Source organism: Branchiostoma belcheri, unplaced genomic scaffold (genome assembly GCF_001625305.1).
Source record: "Branchiostoma belcheri isolate BF01 breed outbred unplaced genomic scaffold, Haploidv18h27 scaffold13, whole genome shotgun sequence".
Lineage (NCBI taxonomy): Eukaryota > Metazoa > Chordata > Leptocardii > Amphioxiformes > Branchiostomatidae > Branchiostoma > Branchiostoma belcheri.
The window spans coordinates 3,531,059-3,542,093 of NW_017802713.1; positions in this window are offsets into that span (position 1 = coordinate 3,531,059).

An 11,035-nucleotide genomic window follows, 5' to 3' on the forward strand; every position below is an offset into this window, starting at 1 on the left:
TTAGTATTTTAAATTACCTAGTTCAAAATAATAGTAGGATTCTATTGCCCCACCACGATTATTCGGGCCGCCTGTTCTACTGTGCGGGGGGGAGGACTATCAGAGCCCCAAAGACACGGTACAGCCTGCCTCAATTACTATACCCCAACCACGATAACACTGAATACTAGGTAATCTATGCGCTGTTAAGAGTTCCAAAATCACACCATTTGCTACCATCTCCAAAAGCTACCCCAGGCCTGAGCTACCCACAGCTCAAAACCATTCACCTGACACTTGTAGACAAATTTTACCTTCAATTTCAATGTTACGCTGCAATACCTTAAAAATCCGCTAGAAGACCGAATCACTTAATGCCAATAACAACCATCCGCGTTTTCTCAAGATTTGTTATCCACCTAACCTAACGCCCAGATACTCATAACTCTGCAGCAACGTAGGGACATCATAGCTTAACATTGTTTTCATTACCGCTACACCCCTACTCAATATTAATATCCATTTACAGATTTTTGACTTTGGTTGCATACATACAATCGATAACTGCACAACAAGCTCGCTGCTGTTAGATTGATAAAAGCCAGGTTGGCCCTTTTTAAACTTGAACTTCAGTTTCACAACAACTGACAACACACCAAGAATTAAAAAAAAATTGCGGTTTAAATCTTCATGTTTATCATCATAATGTTACACCATTCTTTATGCAGGTGATGAAAAATGCTGTATTTTAGTGTCGTAGGCACTTTAAGCAAGCAATAAGTCTGAACAAACACTATAATTGAAAACTAGAGGTCGGAGATCTCATGCATTCATCAGAGGGACATTGTTCTAGATAATTGAAGATGGGTATTCTTTACTTTTTTTTAATAATCGATTTGGTCTAGACTACAAAAGAATCGCTGTACTCCTTTTTATTGTACGGAAAACCCTGAAAGGGTTCGCCACAGATGTACAGACGCACCGTCACCCGTCTTAGGCCCCCTACGTTATTTAATTTTGACTGTTACTGAAAAAAAAACTGTTGCAAGAAAATCTGATTACTGTATTATGATCAAAGTGTCACGACAGTGTCGCAAGATATAATGTGCTGAAAGGGAATATTCAGAACAGGGTGACTACTACTGTTTAGCGGAGATTTATTGCTGTTTTTATGACAAGTATACGACTTGTTTGTTGTTAAACTGTTATTTTATTCAATTTGTGTCCTAATATTTGTATTTCTACAGGTAGCATTTTCCAAATCTAGACATCTTGTTTTTTCGGCCCTTCATGTATTTTATCCTTCCATTGAATTTAAGTTCTCCATTGGACGTCATCCATAAAAAGTACTTGGTTTGGTCTTATGAAATGACCTGACGCATGTTCAACATTTCCTGCTCCCACTGTAGTTAACAGCCCCCCCTCCCCCCCAATGAATAAGCAACTGATTCCAGATGGGTTTCCCAGATGTCCCCTCTGAATCCAAACAGAGGTTGGTGGGCGAGGATCGTTATATCTCTAACACAAAAGGTCCACTTATCGACGTCGGGACCCTCCTCGAGGCCCGTTTTCAAAGTTGACCTTGGCCGCTACAACGGTAACCTGCCTACCTAAAATCATGAACGTTCATTTAAATATACTCGAGTTATTCTGCTAAGAAGCGACAAACACAAAAGGACCACTGCAGTGACGTAGGGACCCCCCCCCACACACAAAGCCCAAACTTGCACTTGACTTTGGCCTCAACAACGGTCATCTGCCTGCCAAAAATCATGGACGTCGAATCATGCCTTCCAGAGTTATTCCGCTAAATCCAGTCACCAAAACATGACGGGGCGATTCCATAGTCTTTCTGACGAAGGCAATAAATAGTTAAGAAGAATGAAAGCTATCTGTAGTGTTTAATTTTCGTACCATTTTCCACAGGAGAGCAATAACTGGATTCTCCGCTCAAAGGGGAAGAAAGGAGAGTGGAACGACGACGACTGCTTTTCCCATTTTTCCTACGTTTGCGAGGCTCCCAAATGATATAAAAGTTAAATCCTGTCACTTGAAGAAAAACACCTTTTATTGAAGATAACGTAGGGCCAACATAAAGCGCAGCCGATGCAGCAAAATAATTGCAGGACACATTGGTACATGTGATGTATATATACTGAGTGCTACTGTTTCTAGCTTGATCACAAATAGGAGGCTTCATTGATCACCCTGCGTTTTGCACTGTTGAGAAATGAATTTTTTCCTAAATAAACTTTAAGTGACTTCTATTTTTTTCTCAGTAATAGAGACTTATTTCTATACATGTAGTAGAGTTCATGAATGGTTAATTTTTAAAGTTGATTTTATGCTTGAGAAAACGTATTAGTAAAGTATTCTATCCACAGTTAGTGCCATAAAGCCAAGAGGCACTAGAATCGTCACTAGTTGTCGATTTCTGTATTTTAAATACATGAGTATAAATAATATAATTTTTATGATTATACAACATACAAGTATGAGTCGTTACTCTTAGAGAGTATTGAGCTTCTGCTGCAATATGATGGTGCGGTTGAGAGAAAATGGTAAGCTTGCATTTAAGAAAAACAAGTCCACATGTTGAGGGTTATTTTTGTGAAGCGAGGCTGATGTGACTTTAACCCTAAACAGTACATCTGGGGTCCGCGCGGTACTATATATGCTGTAATGCTGTAATACATGCACTATATATGCTGTAATATTTTTCTTGTTTGTAAAGTTTGTAAAGTTTTCCAGATGCATTTTAAGAAAGGTCACCAAATTTGATGGCTCTAGCTTAAGTCGTTCAGGCGCTATCTGAGATTAAAGTTGGCGCGAGCCTAAAAAAAACACTAGGTCTGAAAAGAGTGTAAAAATCGGGTTTTTCTTCTTCTCGTCTTTTCTTCGCCAAAAAATAGGAAAAGGTCAAAATCTATGATTTTTGTACTTGATGTGGACTCAGAGGTTCACACATCAATTTGCAAATTAGCAACAAACTGCTTTGGGGTCCGTGCGGACCCCAGGTGTACAGATTAATCAGTTCGGGAAGGTGTACTGTTGAAGGTTAAGGAAATAGTTTCTAATGTGAAAATGCTTGAAATAAAAAAAAAATTGACTACAGCATAGGTCAAACTAGTTTGATTTTACGGATAATATTATACATTTTTCTCATTGATTGTAAAAATGTTATCCTCATTTCATTTCCATCATTGATTATATCAGTTGATCATGATAATTATTCTCAACCCAATGACAGCCTTATTGTAACAGAGAAGGTTATTCTAGCACTTATGCATTAATTGTGCAAAGGAGGATATGATTTGATTTATTATGTTTATCAATGTCATCTTCACTTAAGTTAAAAATGTGGCAAGTATGAACTGAAAGGCAATTATCACTATAAGATTTCATTTGATTATGTAAAGTAGGTCTTCATTTACATAATCTATATATATATTCTAGTATACCTCTTTTTTCCAATCACATATGTCACAAGTGTTTTATAGGCATATTATGGAATACTGCAGATTTATGGAAATAAATTCACCATTAATTATGCATATTAGCTCCTGACTTGCATAATTATCATTCTAATTAGGTCAAGCATCTCCTAAGCTACCTACGTAGTGAAAATCATGTCAGCTGATTCTTGTGTTATCCTCCCTTAAATATTTTTATATGTTACTTCTTTCCTTGTAGAGGTATCTACCATCCGAAATTCGTGACCCTATCATGTCTAGATCACGAAATATAAAAACAGGAAGTTCTAGTGCAGTACCTAGAAAAGCCGCCAGGGAGGGGGGGGGGCAAAGTGTAATAAGTTCCAGGTCTCAATACCTACCCACTTACCAATTTTATAATAATTCTCCTAAAACTTTTTCAGTCATCGTGCTAAACAACATACATAAATACATACATACATACATGCATACACACATACGTACATACACACACATACTTGACACTTTCATATGTTTAAATTGAGTTGATTTAATGTACTTTTGACTTGACTTCATGTACTCTTGACTTTACCTTTGTGTACCGATATTTTATGTACCACTTTAACATGGATATTTATATTATTTATATTGGATGGCTTTAATGAAGAACTTAAAATACAACGTTAAAAGTTGGACCTTTGATTTATTTCTACTTTTTACTTATGTTTCAACCATGTAACATCCGTCTTCTGGTGTCATATTAGCCCATATGGGCTGGGCGACAATGTCGTAAGACCCAAGAGTAAAAATGCATACATTCGTTCATTTGTCCATTCATTCATATTTGTAATAAAGAATACCACATTTTCCTTGCACCAAGTTACCATAAGAGTCATTATTTATTAAAACTTCATTTATTGATTGAACAATATAAATACACACAAATATATATATATATATATATATAGCATGCCAAAAACTGTTTTTTTTGGGGGGGGTGTTCAGAGTCTTTGGGAGCTTTTTTGTGCAATTTTCTGATTGCATATGGACAACATAGCCGGCCTGGTTGAATTACCCCCGTTTGTTGAACTGGGCTAATCAGAAAACAGCCGAAGACCACCAAACCCCCTGTTCTATAAGCCTGCTGTCTGTACCCTATTAAACAGATTCTTCACAAAAATACTTCTGCCGAATAAGTGTTGAGTTTAAGCTGAAATGTAGACTATAGGAATTACCTGGTTTACTTATACGTCGATCTTTTAGACTAGATGGATGGCCGTTGAAGACCAGGTGAGTGACCTGAAATTGGTCAGAGCCTTTGGTGATGTTTAAGTAAGCCAAACTGCCCCGTGATGTCACCAGCCTCACTTTGCCTGTTTTGTCCAGCGTCCATACAAATGCCAGTTGCACATACAAAACGATAAGCTGAAACCCAGCGACGCATACGAGAGGGTTCATCTACGATCTGCTAAATCCCACACTGACCGACTCATAGAACTGAACTTCAAGGTACTTCTGCCAGAAATCCCTGGCGGTAACGACTACTTTGTACCGGAAGTGGGCGAGTCAAGAAGCGGGAGCTTCGTGGTACCTCTACCGACAACACTCCGTGGTCCCCGCCGTGAGAGCGCGACGCCCAGCCTTTACGGGATCAGATCCGTACTTTGGGATTGTAAACGGACGGACGTTTATGAACACAAGTTAGAGAAACCTTCCTTAAAATGACGTCGTGCATATCTGAGCTATCCGCCATCTTGGATAATCAACCTTGAATTTTGAAAAATACTTTCTTTTTTCAAGAAAATGCCTAAAAATTCATTGGAAATAAACTAAAGACGCCTATTAAAAAAAGGAAATTGAAGTAGTGATGCGTAATTTATTTGGGGTCATTATCCGGACAAAGCAGAAGTTGATCCGGGAACCAACTGGACCATGGTGACAGGGACCGTGGAATGGCAATGTTTCAGACATAAAATTCAGGGTTTTGCCCCAAACAATGAAACAGCGGTACCGACATCCTGTTAACATTAGGACGACATGACAAAACGTGTTACACGAAGCCCGGTGATGAAATGACACATTTCTTCTCATTTCGACCTTATATGCCGAACATTTCTCCCCGACAACCAACCCCGAATCAGAGGTACGTGCATCAATCGAGAGGCAGGATTGATGTGGGCATAGGGTGAAAAAAGATAAATAAACATTAAAAAAAAACTTATCAAGATGAGATGAGATGAAAGAAAATGTTCAGTGAGTGCATATTGCCTCATCACGCCGTCAGCAGTTTTTAATCTACTTATTAGTCTACCGGACTGTGAGTACCACACCTTATCCGAAGCTGACTGGACAAAGTCGCTTCTCCTGCCAGGAACCGTCCGAGACAGCTAAATCCAGTTCTGTATCAGCGTCTTTACTTAAAGGTAAGTGTTGAATCATGAATTAAGTTTTTCTTAGTAGTTTTCCGTTATTTCATTTCATTTGTTATATTTCTTTTGCTTGTTTTCATGCAATTCCTTTGTCGTATAATTTTGAAGGACTTATATTTTACTATTGGTGTATTTAACTTAGTTTGTATCATTTCCTTCCCGTTTGTTGTCAAAGTATTGTTTGCACCCATGACAAGCTGAGTGAAAATATTTCGATTGAAACAAAGGCCACATCAGTTTGTTCAGTTGGTTCTGAAAGCAAGTTGACAGGGCAAAAAAAAAACAGACGTTGGCATCCTGTAAAACACCCAAAATCTACGAGAAAAAGCCATAAAGTCAACATACCAAAACGGGCTGTTTGCAAGGGTTAAAAACTAACAATCTGTTTGTTTCATTCCGAAAAACTGCATCTGACCTTCAGCATTAACAAGGTAAAGCAGCAGATCGAGATGTTTGCTTGTTATCTTTGTAGTAATTTATATAAGCAACCAAGGTCATAGCTTCCAGTTGTAGCCTAGTCAAGAAATTCGAAACGGAGCTCTAAGTTAAGCTAGTCCTAGTTTGAGCGAAGTGTCTAGTAGTAAATGTGAACAAAGCCATCCTGTCTTAATGTACATTAAACATACATAACACCAACACTTCTCAATCCCATAATTAGTCTGCCTCATACAGAGCTGGATCAAAAAAGTTCTCAACATTTATTTTTGTAAAATAATCTAACATCTGATGATAAAAATCTTCTGGTGACTGTATCCCTTATCTAAGTTTTACATTTCAGTATTTGTTCTCCGTATCTTCATATTTTATCATTAGATGTTAGTAAATAACATTTATAAATTTTCTTTGTAGTTAAGTTAAATAATCAACCCTGCCTGATTCTTGCATGGTTCTTTGCCCATTGTTATCATTCTAATGATGAGTACCGGTAAACAAAAACAAAATTAGATCTCTGATACCATTTTTTGCGGACTTTGTTAAAAGGCTGAATTCATTAGTTATCATTTGCGTAATATTTTTTCTGCAAATGGCAGAGATGTGTTATTTGTAGGGTAGCTAATCAGAAATATAAGAAATGCATATAAGTGTAGGTCTCTTTTCCAAGGTCACAAATATAAGGGCTGTCACGGATCCGAACGCAGAACCGTCAGATTCAAAATCCTAATCACAAGACTACATATACCACTATAAACCACCATGCCACTATTGTATCAAATAACTTATTCTCATACTGGCTAGGCTAACAGAGTCACAATGGACCAGCCCACCAGAGAAGGGAACAACCCAATATATCATCAAGAGAAGCCAAGAAGCCCAGTTGAAAATGAAGATAATCTATGTTCTGATCAGAATGTGTTGTACAAAAAAAGCACCGCAGAGCCAACAAGAATGTCAACCCATGGCCAAACCCCTCCCAGTAGTCAAGGGCGAGACAGCTCGGAAACTACGTACGTAGTTGGCACTGAATCTAAGCGTTCGAGCAAAAATGATTTTCATATGGCAGATAATAGCAATACGCCGAACCAAGAAGTTGCTGATGTCTATTTTGTAACTGATAGTATCGGTGCTGAAAGTTCTGCGATGTACACTGCCTCAAAGGAAAATGAAGAAGATGCTAATATTATTAAAAACATTGATGAAGAACCCCAAGCTGTGCAAGCAAGCAGTGCAGTGACTATAAATTCAAACTCCGACACAAACTCTACTAGTAACAAATCTCTGCCCAAAACCACAAGAAACGAAGGTAATGAGGAGACTAGGTATGAAAACATCCATGACGATGATGACATCGAACCGTATGCTGTTGGATACAGTGACGGGGAACCAAAATCAGACAGTGCAGTGAGTGATGATGGTGACTTCGAACCTTACGCTGTTACAAACATGATCGATAATGACACCTATTTCAGCGGACGAACAGATGTACGCCAACAGGCTTCAGAAACCTCCAGCCATGACACCACCGAACATGTACACAAGCTTCGTACTCCTCCACGTGCAAAGGAACTTCTTCAAAATCCAATGTACACAGCAAACCCCCAGTTACAACAGGCCAACAAATTTCACGGTAGGAAGACAGATATAAAGTTATGTTTTATTACACTATAGAAATCTAGCCCTGGCTGATTTTTTAATTGCTGTCATGATCTGTAATGTTTGAAATACTTTTTTGCGCATACCTTCACTTGTACAAGTGTCACAGAAAATTCTAGCAGACACCTGCAGCATTCAGAATATTGTAAGTATGGATCATACTAAAAACTGTTCAGAAACCATTGCCGTTATTTATTTTATACTTAATAGGTGGTTACAGTCAATTCAGCAAATAAAAATAACATTACCTTGAACATGGACCATACCAGTGCAGGTTAGGTTCAGATAGACTTTAGAAATACCTGTTTACCCAGTATTTTGAATCCTGCAATCTCCCTGAATTCACTTCTTTTTTTTTTTTTCCTTTTTCATGGTCCTGTCCATGAACTTTATTTACAAACTATACAAACTTTTATATACAATACAATACAATGTAATAGATATATGTTACATTACCAGGGGAATTAAGTAACCCCACTTTCTCTTTGCGTTTGTATCTGATATGTTATATTCTATGCATAGTATGTTTTTAAGATCTTTGTAAAATATTGAAAAGCAATTTATTTTATCAAAACATTCGTTCTCTTTATACATGATCCAGGACTTAAATATGGCATACAGGGCTAATGCAATCATGTGATTGCCTCCTTTGTACATTTTCTCAGTTCTTGGTATTCCCATTATGGGAATACAAGTTTCAAAATCAAGGTCAATCTTGACTAATACATTTAGAAGTTTCTTGAACCTTTCCCAGAAGTTGCCCAATCTTATACAGTTGATAAACATGTGTTTTTCATCCTCTACTACTTTACAAATGTGGCACAATGGGGATGGTACTATTTTCCACCTATGTAAATTTTTATTATTTGGAAGTATTCGATGGAGCAACTTAAACATGAAGTTTGATAATTTTCTTTCTGTTGTTAAATGTATAGTCATATCAATCCATGGAAGTTCAAAAGTTTGATAATTCTTATCAAAAATGACAGCCCATTTTTGTTCACTCTGTGGTTTGTCGATTTTGTCGATAATTAGCATACTGTATAAGTATTTACATGTGTAGTTTGTGTATTTTAATCTTTGTTCTGTGCATTCTGTTGTTTGACATTGGGTGTCGTTCAGTAGTGCTAACCATCTTTTCGGAATTGCATTTTTAACGGTGTACATTTCAGCAAGCCAAATTTTTTTATCGTGTAGTTTGTTAAGTATCTGTAATTCGTTTATATGATTGTTATTATCCAACAGATCTCTTATGTATATTATTCCTGCGTCTATCCATTTCTTGTAGTATAATGATGCGTGTTTTCTTTTTCTTTGGGTTTTTGTGACATAGCTAGACCCCCAAATAATATGATTTTTGACTTCGTTAGCTGTTACTGGTTCGGGTACGTTTCCGCCACCCGCTCGGTGCCAACTAAGTATGGCTTGCTTATAATATGGGGGTATGTGGTGTAGATTGGGAGAATTTGATTTATTTTTAAAATGCATTCTCAAGATTAGAAAGTCACTTCCAATGCTGTTTAGATAAAGACTTGGTATGATTTTCCAATCTCCTGATGTATTATCCATAAGACGTCTAATAATCCCAGCGTTTAATGCTTCGATTTGTGCTCTGATATCTATCATTTTTAGTCCGCCTTTGTCATAGTTTGCTATGGTAACCGATCTTCTTATTTTGTCTTTCTTCCCTGACCACAAAAATTGATAAAATAGACGGTGTAGTTTAACAATAACCTGTTCTGGGGCTAATAGAGCTGTAGCACAGTATGTTATTTGTGACATTATTAGAGTTTTTAATATAGTTACCTTTCCATATAGAGTTAGCTTTCTGTTCTTCCATATGTTTAGCATGCTTTCTATTTTTGTAACCTTTTCATGCCAATTTCTTTCATTGCACTCTTTTTTATCATAACTGAAATAAATTCCTAAAGACTTGATTGGTGTTTGGGGTACGGAAATTCCGTGTATTTGTTTTTTCCTGAATTTCCAACAACCAAGCCAGATAGCTTGTGTCTTTCTAAGATTTAGTTCAGGTCCTGCAATTTTACTAAAGTAAGACAGTGTATCTATTGCAGTATGTACAGTACTTTTTCATTTTCCTAATAACAATGTTGTATCATCCGCAACTTGAGAGATTTTTATTTCTTTTATGTTATCACCATCTACAATTTTAATTCCTAGTATTTCTTTGTTTTGATTTATATGTAATGCTAGTATTTCCGTTACGAAAAGAAAAAGAATTGCGGATAGTGGACAGCCTTGTCTCACTCCTCTGCCTAAAAGGAAAAAGTCAGAAATCCAGCCATTGTTGATAACTCCGCTTGTGCATTTAGTGTAGATTGTTTTTAACCAAGTCGTATATTGATTTCCAAAATTGTATTTTTCTAGCACTTTAAATAAGAAATTTCGTTCCACAGAATCAAAAGCCTTTTTAAAATCGAGGAATAACAATAATCCGGGTATGTTTTCTTTTGCTGTGTATGTCATGATGTCTAAGAGTAGTCTTATGTTTTGTGTAATACTTCTCCCTTTTATATAAGCAGTTTGATTAACATTTATTAGTTTGGATAAAAAAGGTTTTAACCTATTCGCTAATATTTGTGTCAATATTTTGAAATCAACATTAAGCAAGCTGATTGGTCTCCAGTTATCAATGTTATTATCTTCCCCACCTTTATGTAGCAGTTTAAGGACGGCTTTTCTTTGAGATACCGATAACTCTCCTTTTTCCAAGCCTTCTCTAATAGAATTAATTACTAATTGGCTTACGATGTCCCAAAAAGCCTGATAAAACTCAACAGTAAGTCCGTCTGAGCCGGGGGTTTTCCCTTTTTTCATTTGCGATAACGCATTTTCGAAATCTTTATCATGCAGTGTGCTATCTAAATAAATATTATCTTCCCCAGACAAGGTGAGTGGTATTTCAACCTTTCCCAGAAAATTCTCTATCTCATCCTCATGCACCTGTCTGGATGTGTACAAATTTGCATAGAATTCCTTGCATTGTTGCAGTATTTCGGTGTTGTTTGTAAACATTTGATTTCCTGGTCCTATCAATTTTGTAATTGTGTGTTTTTTGTTATTACCTTCTCTCTTAGATTT